The sequence below is a fragment of the Pinus tabuliformis genome, chromosome 9 (assembly GCF_031772625.1).
Source record: "Pinus tabuliformis cultivar Carrire ecotype Pingquan chromosome 9, CPIR1, whole genome shotgun sequence".
NCBI lineage: Eukaryota > Viridiplantae > Streptophyta > Pinopsida > Pinales > Pinaceae > Pinus > Pinus tabuliformis.
The window spans coordinates 1,323,598,817-1,323,610,203 of NC_142307.1; positions in this window are offsets into that span (position 1 = coordinate 1,323,598,817).

Consider the following 11,387-nt stretch of genomic DNA (forward strand, 5'->3'; position numbering starts at 1 on the left):
GTCCATTGGGTCATTTTACAGTTTATTCATGCTTCAGTTGCGCCCAGGCAAGGTCATTTCCCTCTCCTAGGGTTTTGAAGGCAATTTCTCTTGGATGGTCAAATCACCGGAAAAACTTGTTTCCTGATGTTCATACACCTTCCCCTATCCTTAAAGTACCTTATCAAACACTTCCCATCCCTTAGATCCGCCAAATTCCTCATTTTTGCACAAACCCTAGTTTCTAGCTACAACCTGGCAATTTTCTAGGTTGGGCCTGTGTTTTGCCCTTTTGGATCCCTTCCCCTCACTCAATCTCTGAGATTCCACTTTCCCCTGCTTCCTAACATCCCTCCCTACTTCCAAAAATTTCCCCAAGAATTTAGAAGCCCCCTATTCCCTTCATTTCGCTCCATTTCGACAAAATTCCTTGTTTCACACATCGGGACAAGTCGCACTCAAATGATGTTCCAGAGCAATAAAAGATGAATTTTGGAAAAATGAGAGAGGTTTTTGTCCACAACATGCCAAGGAAGAAAAACCTCCTTCACATTTTGCACAGGTGTCATGGTTTTAAAGAAATGTCAAAAATACCGGCGACAACGAAGGTGCTCCAAGGACGGTTGGCCAAAGCACAAAAACGAAGGAAAACGCCCGATCCACTCCAAATTTTGGCCAAAGCCTCTTTGACTGAGCATGGTACTTGATTGGGGACTCCCAGTCCAAATTTAAAGAAATTTGGAGAAAATTTTGTCATTTGTGAATTTTTTATGCCAAACACAGGTTTTCTCCATTAACGGGTCTCAACCCCCGCGCGACCCTTCATCTTGGCAACTCCATTTTGCAAAAAATCAGAATTTCCAGATTTTTCATGAGAAGTTACATATGCTCATCAATGGACTTGAGATTTTATGAAGTTTTGGGCCTCCAGAAAGTCAAAAAACAAGCAAAAATTGACTTTCTGCCACATTTTTGAGACACAGAAAGCATTCTTGGGAGATTGCAATTTTGGAGGGGAAAATAATCACCAAATTCAGAAATTCCAGTTGGGTTGGAAAGTAGACTCAAATACCTTTCCAACAAGCCTACTCTTGCTCAATTTGGACACCTGGAAGTGCCCCAAAAGTGGCTCCAAAGGCGCGCGACCCGTCAGGCAGATTTTTCCAAAATGCACTGTACAGCTCAGAAAAACGCAGTTTGACCCAGTTTGACTTTTTGGGGTGAATTTTTAGGCTTTTTGATGTAATTATTGTACTTTTATGACACTTTTACTCTTGTGTACCTCTTCTAGAAGATTCATTCATGAAAAAGGTGAAAATTAAATGAATGAATTGGTTTCCTAGCTTATAGAGGCAAGTTGTTTTGACTGCCTAGTTTGTAGTGCTTAGTTTAGAAGTGGTTGAAACAGCTCCTAGGATAGTGAGCTCGACCCATGGAGGCAGGGAAAGAGGTTAGATCATCTATATTATGTACTTTCTTGCTCATTTTCATGGTTGGACTCTTGAGGGAGAAGTTATCATTGTATTATTCACTGTATCTCTGCAATTTTTGGCTAAGGAAGACCAGGGTTTTGCAGTCCTTTTTGGGATTCTTGTGGTTACATGTATTGATGGTGTGTTTCTCTATGTACTTGTAAGTGTGTTATGTGAAATCATTTCCTTTCTTTTCCTTCTGCACATTAAGCAAACGAAGTGTTAAAGTAAGAATTCATGACTGTCATGCTCTGCTTTTAAGTTTGTTTAATTTCAATGTTTTCTATTGTTTAAGGAGAATTCAAAGTTAATGTTTGCTCTCCTTAGCTCCTCACCTATCATTCCTGACCATCCACCTCAATCAAAGGCATCAATACTGTCTCCTACCTCACCCCAAAGAACCCCCTGCAGAAACTGTGTCCAATCCCCGCACCCAAAATTGCCATCTCCTCAATTTGCCACCAAAAACCCTAAAAACCCCAAATCAACCCTTTTGATCAGTTTACTAGCCTAAAATCAGTGTTACCCTATTGGTCATCTCACCCATTGAAAATCTTTACCGACATAGACCGGAGAGAGCCCTCTCCTGCCCCGTAGGGCTAGCTACGAGGCTAAGTGGTTTGATGTTGCCTTGAAGTTTACCTTTCTCAGCCTGAGGTGAAATTTCAAGCACTAACAGAAGCCATAAAAAATTGTTGGAACACTTTTCAAGATTAGCTGAAGGTACTCTCCAAAGAATTGTTGGTACAATTCAACTATCATAAAATAATTATAATCAACATCTTGCTAAAGTGATACAAGATGCAAATTCAAGTGAAGGGTCTTTGCCTTTTATTTAATTTAATAATGTTGACAACTTTGGCCATAAAATGCAATTAGTTTTCCATTGGTTCAGACATATTGGTATCTCCTACACTTATTGGAGCATTTATAAGCCATTTTGAATTTTCAAAGCTACAAGTAATCAATTGAAAAGTAGTTCTTTGCTCAATGGTCCCTCCTTTCATACACAAAACTTCCAGATTTTTCCATGGCCATTAACTGTAAGATAATATTTATGAAAAACACAACATAAGTGAATAAAATCAACTGATAATGACTCAATAACTCAATATTCACTGAAAATCCTTTTTCCTTGTAAATAAACAACCTTGCAATTTCAACCACAATCTGTTGAATTTCAACTACTTCATTATCTACCAAAACCCACAACATATTCTTTACAGAGAAGAAGAAAAATTTCAACATCATCAAGAACAACAACCTATTCTTTTCAACAAATATCTTCAAATATGTCCCTATGAAAACTACAACATATCTCGCATCATGTCCAAAAAGTGTAGTAGCAACAATCACATAATCATGTTCTCCAATGTATTATCTTTTTACAACAAAGTTGGGGAAAAAACTTTTGTTTAGTGATTGGTTCCTACATTATGCAAATCACATTGTACTATAAACACTACAAAGTTCTGGTGTCACATGGAAGCCATAAACAAGTGTTGGAACACCTTTCAAGATTAGTTGAAGGTACTCTCCAAAGAATTGTTGGTACAATTCAATTATCATAAAGTCAACATCTTGCTAAAGTGATACAATAAGCAAATGCAAGTGAAGGGTCTTTGACTTATATTTAATTTAACAACGTTGACAACTTTGGCCATAAAATGCAATTAGTTTTCCATTGGTTCAAACATATTGGTATCTCCTACACTGATTGGAGCATTTATAAGCCACTTTGAATTTTCAAAGTTAGAAGTAATAAATTGAAAAGTAGTTCTTCGCTCAAGAGATGGGACTGCGCTACCTTATTGGTTTCCTTCCATAACAAAAAAAATATGGGAAGAATGTCAAAACCTTATACAAATAATAAATATATTTTGATTTTTTGAAGGACACCAAATTTAAGGGTATTATTCATAAACCAAAGCCTTTTTACTTTCATGATATTCAAACTCTGCATCCATGATCTCATCTTAGTTGCTATGTTTTTTGAGAAACAAAGAGATTATATTTAGATTTATATTTCTTTTTAGAATTTCAAATCCCTTCAGGGTTGAAGGTGCTTCCCATGTTAATAGTAGCACATTTGGATGAATATCTTTATAAAATTGCTTTAGAATTCAACCCTTGGAGATGGAAGGTTTGAAATTTTAGGTTTATATACATTTTAATTAATAAATTTATATTATAGAAGGATGGTAGAAAGAGAGCATACATATTATTTTGTAGAAGTTAGGTGCATAACAATTTATGCCTTTTTGTGGAGGTCCAAGGCATTGTCTAGGATATGAACTTGCCAAGGTGGAGACTACTTTCTTCATTCATCATCTAATTCTCAACTTCAAGTATATCAATACCTTCTTGTAAAATAGGTGGTGTTTGTATAATTTTTTTTGAAATTATTAAAACATCTAACTCATGATAGATTTAAAAACTAATGGTAGATGGAAAGTTCAAGAGTTGGATTGTGCTCTGGCATACCCATACATGGAGTTTGAGAAAGGATTACCCATTGTCATGGAGAGTTTGATTTGAAAACATTAAATAAAATCCTTATCGGAAATATCATACAATTCTAATATGAGCTATTTGGGAAGATGTTGACATACTAACCCAAGGACATGGACCCCAAATGTTTCTTTTGAATTGGCAATGACATAAAACTAATATTTTGCATTATTTTCCAATCTTTGGAACATACAAAGGCTGAATATCGATAGTTAGGGTCAAGAATAAATGAAACAATGATATAGGACTAACTTGAGATAAAGCATAAGGTAAAGCAAAGTACAATCCTACAACCTTTATTTGTAGAACACAATTCTCTCTATTGCAAACACATGTTGTATAGTTGAACACTCATTAGGCCCTAATAATGTAGTAACCACTCCATAGAAGGCCCCTGCAACAATAAAAATATCAGTGATGTTGTCCCTGATATCGTATATTCAGTCAAGCTCTTTCTTCATAGTTGAGAAGATGAGTCTTAACCATAAAAAATAACATAAGAAAACATTTTTGTAGTTAGTAAACCCAAATAACAAAACATTTTGAAAAGTAATCTTTCTTACATAGTTATATCTTAGGTACACACCATTTTGTGCCAGCCTTCCAAAACATTGTTCCAATGACCAAAGCATAATCAATGTGAAGATGAATCTAATAGTGTTGTAATCAAGACTTTGGCAGTGAGTCCACCCTTGCTTCCAAGAAAATACATTGAACTATCCAAAGAATGATTTTGAATATTGGGTTGCAAAGTAAATATATTTTACTTTTGGATATGTAGTGATGAGCTCATTCATCAATGCGTTGTTCTGACTTTATTGCCAAAGAAGGGATGATTGTTAGAATGTGAGTTTGAATCTTATATATTTTATATTAATGCTATAAATTATACGCGTAAGGCTTCTAGTGGCAAAATATCGATGTGTTTAATGCTTACTTATAAATGGAAAGAGTTATTGTAATGCTCTGCAATAGAGGTAACTTCCAACATCCATATAGTTGGGTTGTATTTATCTTTGATCTTTGGTACCCCTGGAATAGTCATATAAGTATTCCCATACAGTAACCTGCGGAGAACACATATCATTCTATTCACAGTAACCTGAAACACGAGAACGTGTTTTTTTTTTTTTTTTTTTAGGGAAATCCAAAGATTCAGATATTACCCTCAATGTATCCTCAAGTCTTTCTTCTAGCTAAGATATCTGAGAGAGTTGCCTTACTAGTGCCACTAACTCCCATTGGTGCTATAAGAACACCAGGCTTGAATTCCCTAGTAACATCTTGGAGCAATTGAAGTCTACCTCCAGTCAATTTTTGTTCCCCCCATTAGATAAGCATCCATGGTTTCCTTGGGGATATAACATCCAAGAAAGTAAAGGGACCAACACTCTTTGAGGACATGACAGGTATCCAAGATAGGAGTGGGTGAAGAGGACCAATATTCTTTGAGGATTCAAGGCCAAGAATCCAAGATAAGAATAGTCCTAAAAGGAAATACTTTTTGGACATCTGTATGGGGTATGTGCCTTGTAGAGGTCATGCACTATCACGTAAAGCCTCCCAGCATAATGGTGTTCAATGAAGTAGAGCTTGTCCATTTAGGCCTCAAAGACAGTGATGGTTGATCATAATGTTGATGCTTACAATTGGCTTATCAATCTGACACTTCTTATGAGAACTTTTCAAGGGGAGTATTGTCCTTATACCAGTTGGACAATTATGAATACCTCCCTAGTTAAGAGGGAGCGTTGAAGAATGTAACTAGTTTCAGTATTCATAATTGTCATTTGAATCATGTAATGATGTAAATATTATTTAGAGAAAGAAAATGATGTAAATAATTAAAAAGGTTTTTTTTTTGGAGAATGGGTTTCATGCTCAAGTCATTTTTTCATTAGGTCAAGCATTCATTGAATGCTCGTAGGGATTTTCATGAGTCAGGTGTCATTCTCACTTTATAAAATACCCTTGTGGGAACTTGTATCCAGAAGAAGATAGTTTATTTTGTATTTAGTAGTGTCTAGAGGGATCCAAAGAACAAGTCGGCCAACCAAGTAAACTCGACCTAGAGTGGGCTTAAATAACCACTTGGAATGCTATATAAAGGAGTAAATTTGACCTCCTTGGACGCATATCAAGCATCAAGTTTGGGTTTGACCTGCAATTAATAAGAAGTGTGAAAAAACCTATAAAAGAAGGAGAAGGAAAACAAAAGAACGAAGAAGCTTTAGAACAAATCGAAGGTCTGAAATTTGTCCCTTGTTGACCACACATGTGAGTGCCCTAGGGTTTATAGGGTCTGAAATCACATAGAAAGTTGGAGACTGATTGGGTAAGGATGTAAGACTAGAAGATGTTGCTTCATTATCCTTGGAAGAGTCTTGTCTTGTTTTGTAGAAGAAAGGGTGGTTAACTGGCTTAGTTTTTGGTGGGAGCCCTGGTCTAGGGTTTGGTCTTGGAAGTCACCTTTGAAACTGATTCTATAAGAAGATAGGTCTTTTGGGTTTTCCGCTTGGAGGGGTTTTTACATGACTTGGAGCCTATATCTTGTGTTTATGTGATATTCATTCTTTTTCTTTTGGCATTGATTTCCTGATAAGAACATAAGCATAAACAAAACAAGAATAATATAATGTCACAAACAAGGTCAAAGCAAGGAAAGGGGAATTAATATGCTCCCCTAATGATTTTTCCAACAAATCTAGGGGCTCCTTTATCTTTATCCAATGATCCCTTTAAGGGGATATCATTTTTTATTTTATTTTTACTTGTCTATTCACAATTTTTTCATATTTAAATCTTAGCTATGTAATAGAGTATATGAAATAAGGGAATAGGTTCAAGCAAGTGCAATGACAAAGTGAATAAATGGACATATTTTCAATATTTGGTAATAAAACAAATTCCTAATAACAATAATAAAAAATTGAATGCTAAATGTAATGTTACCATTTTGAGCTATTTGCTTCCGATAGTTGTTCCACTTCAACATCTGAATTGATACTAGTTGTCCTACACATATTCATGAGACCAATGAGGAAAACTTAGATTAAATTTGACCAAATATTAAATTTAATTGCATGAATAAATAATAATTAAAAGGAATTGATTGCATGAATACCTGAATGAGCTCCTCTTAGTTTCGAGAATAAAATTTTGAGTAGTTTAATCTTAGAGCAAACCACCCTCCACTTGACGAAGCAACAACGAAGTCAACATTGACTTTGTTGTTGCTTTGTTGGATTGAGGGTGTTTTTCTCCAAGGTTATCCAAATCCTAATTTATTATCTACTGAACATGGCTAACCTCGTGAAGGTGGAAGATCTCATGGCCCCTCCCCCCCTCACATCACTCTCAATTCCCCAATACCCAATCTATGTACTAGGAAATAGTTTAAATCAAGACATTAAGATACATAAAGAAATAAATAGAAAACATTCATTCATTCGTAGATCCACAAAATATTTCATCTCAACAAATTTTATGATAAAAAATATGTTTACATAATATGAAACAAGATTGTGTACATAAAGAAAGATATAACAAGTATTCATAAACATATAACATTCATTCATTAATCATAGACACAAAATAATTCATCTCAATAAATTTTATCATAAAAAATATGTTTTCATAATATAGTACATGATGTCTCTAATGATATAACTAGTAGAATCATTTCCTTTTTTATTTATTTATTTTGACGACCTAGCCATGTTCTCATGACGTCGTCGAGGCTACCGCAAGAGGGGTGGATCATCAGTTGTAACAAGATAGAAATGTTAAATTGATATGTTTTGTTTTATTATTACAAGTATTTCATTAATAAAAAGAGCATTAGAGTTTTCTTTACCTTATGCACTAGTCGACACTGGTTGAATGGTTTCCTTGTGCTCCTCTTCTGGAACAGGATCCTCATGTATCACACTCTGTGCCATTGAAAGCTGGCTCGTGGTGTTCGTATGTTGTGGTGTGAACTCCATCAAAAAATCCTCTATAAGAAAGAAAAATTATTTATTTATTTATTTTATTTTATTTATTTATTTATTTTATTATTATTATTATTATTTATTTTTATTTTTATTTTTTTATTTTTTTATTTTTTATAATGTAAAAGTTAAAAAATAAACATTCATAATTGAACGTATGACATAAAAAAATCACTTTAAAATATTGTTATTACTTGATATCTCTGAAGATGTTGGTTGAACATGTCGATCCTATCTTTAATCTCATAACTTTTATTTCTAATGTGAATCAAATGAACAAGTTCTTTGTTCATTCTAACCACAAGCTTATTCATTGTTACGATTGGGTCGGGAGAAATGAACACGATCATCATCATTAAAGAAATTAGGATCGTTGTCGTCATGTCCCCTAGAATACATATTTCAACAAAATAAAAGAGTTTTCGAATATCTAAAAAAATAAACAATCTCACATCAAGTTATTTTAATTATTTAAACAAATAATTTCCTACCTTCTTCTCAAACCTTACCAATATTTCTGAAATATATATTTAACGAAAGAAAACATTTTATTTTCTTGTCGTAAACATTCATGTAAGTAGTGAAATAAAGAAAACATTTTATTTTCTTTTCATAAACATTCATTGAAGTAGTGAAATAAATAGATTGCAATAGCCTATCTTGCATATAGTATAGATATCAAGGAAAGAAGTAAAGAAGAGATAGAAATGAAGCGTTGTTAATTACTATCAAACAAATTCTACGAAACAATGGCCATTAAACCTCACTTTTAGAACTTTGATCCCCTTAAAGGAGGCACGACTCCCATGCATTACTTTTGAAGGACAATACAACTAGAATAAGATCCGATCTAGAAAGGGTAATTTATGGGCTACCTTTGTGTAAATAGTTGATGATGACAAGATGAAATAGTTGAAAGAAAGATATTGAGATACATAAAGAAACAAATAGAAAACATACATTCATTCATTCATACATCCAAAAAACATTTCATCTCAATAAATTTTATCACAAAAAATATGTTTACTTAATATGAAACAAGCTCTTTCTATTTTTTTTCCAAGCGAAAAATCACAACTTTTTATTAAGATAGTAAAAAGTTACATGTGCACATGCCATGACGCATTCAATTTGTCAGTAAAAAATGTGGCACTAAAAAAACCAAGTTGTAAATAAACAAGTAAAGTCATTTATTACTCAGTATCTTTCTATTTTTTAGGTATTTTTCAAGGATGTCATCTTTCCCTTTAGTTTTTACGAGCTTTGTATGCCTTGCTCCCAACCTAGTCATACGTCTATGCAGCTCCAAAGGGGGCAGAGCATCAACTGCAATAATTAATAAATGTTAAATTCATATTTATAGTTATTATTATTACAAGTGTTTTATTAATAAAAATATTAGTAGAGTGTTCTTTAGCTGCTTCGGTAGTGGAGGGACACAAAGTATTTTCATACGTGGCCATATGTTCCTCCTCTTGTATGTCCTCATCCCATAGATGATCTGGAGTAGAAACAAGAAATGTTATAATTAATACACCATTTGCATTTAAATATTTTTAATTGCAATCCATACTACAATTTTTTTATAACAATACCTCCAGTACTGAGCTGGACATCGGTTTAAAGAGGCACTCCATTGTCACTAGTCCCATGTGTTGTATCTATATTGCTTGCTTGCTTTTTACAATTAAGCACATTACTTTATGGAAAAAAATAATAACCATAATAGATTGTACAAGTGATAATTTATAAATTCTCTTTGTTGCTTTTATTTACTTGAGTATCAAGTTGGGTGTCGGAAGGATGTGTAGACCCCAAGCTTGTCCTACATTCAACCACGAATTGATAGCCTTGCTTGAAAGCAAGATTGAGGTCTTCCTTCGTGGGAGCATCTCTGAATTGTGACCCCTACAATTTTTCATGAGAACATGAATTTTTCTTCTTCTTCGATATTAAATTAAAATTGTTGAGAGTTTATAATTTGGATGTAAATTTTATTTTTATACTTACAATTTTTGCAGCTAGTTTTGAGTAATTTCTTGGGCCAAGATGATGCTGCCCATGTCTAGCTATTATAGTCATCGTGGCTTTGGATGTATCTAGGATCCTCTATTGAAAATATTAAAAAACTTAATTAGATGTCGCAATGATGATAACACATCATAATTACATTATTAAAAGTGCCTCATACCTTCCTGGTCCGAGTGATGTCTTCCCTACTTTTCGAAGCACCTTCTCGATTGTATTTTCCATGAGGGATTTCCACTCCCTCTCTGGAATCACTGAAGGGTGCTCATATGAAATTTTCCTTTCCAAATGACTGGTCTTGACGATGTTTTAATTGTAAGCCTCCCTTGGAGGTAACTCTAGTTTTGTTAAAGGTACCCTCACTAAAGAGGCCAACCATATTGCTAATAAGTTGATCCTTCAAATTGGAACTTTGGGATTTCCAGTTTGTGCGAATGGTGAGCCCAAAGAGTTCCAAGGTTGGGTTATACAAGTGCCTATAAAATACATCAATTCCTGCAAAACCATATTATCATTAGTTTAAAATAATCCCATACTATACGCAAATTTCAATTAGATTGTACTTAATATTGAAGACACTCCTTAAGTACTTGGAAGCTTCTCTAATTTCATAGGGACATAGTGATAATCTACCAAAAATTTAACTGGTAGTGTTCCCATGCTAGTAGCATGGGAAGATCCAAGAAATCTCGCTTCAAAATCTACGATGGGATCACGCTCTGCATCCACAACATCATGTGCAGATCCTAGCGTATGTTGTTAAGGGGGTGAAAATCCTAGAGTGTGTGGTTCAACGAGTGTACCAGGATCAATTATTAGTGCATCACTCACAGATGGAGCATCAACACTGCTACCAATGTTGAACCCCATAGTCACACCATGAGGTTCGTACTCCCTCAAAAACTCCTGTAAAATAAAGATTTTTTTATAAATGACGAGATAATTAAAATCATAAATAAATAAATGGGATAATTAAATGAGTTTCTTACCCCATAGTGTTTAATTTGGCCCACCAGGGTTTTGATTTGGCCTTTTGTCTCTTCTGTTTATGACTAAATCAAAATTAAAGAACTTAGTTTCTTGTTTAATTTCATTTGAAGCTTCCTTAATCTTTGGATCAAATCGACGGACAAAAAAATTGCTTCTTTACTAAGCACTTCCTCAGGAGCATTTGTGGGCTGCTTTAAGGCTGGTGCCTTCCCCTTGTTACCCTTTTGATCAAATAAGTGTAATTTGTAATTTTTTTCCACCATCCTCAACTATAAATATTCAAAGATTTGAATTTGAAAAAACATTTTAGATCAATTTTTTTTTCCTTGTTTTACATAAGAGGGGGAGTTTAGCCAATTAAATACTTGCTCGTAAATATTATGATATATTGAAATTTCATTATGGCACATTAAAA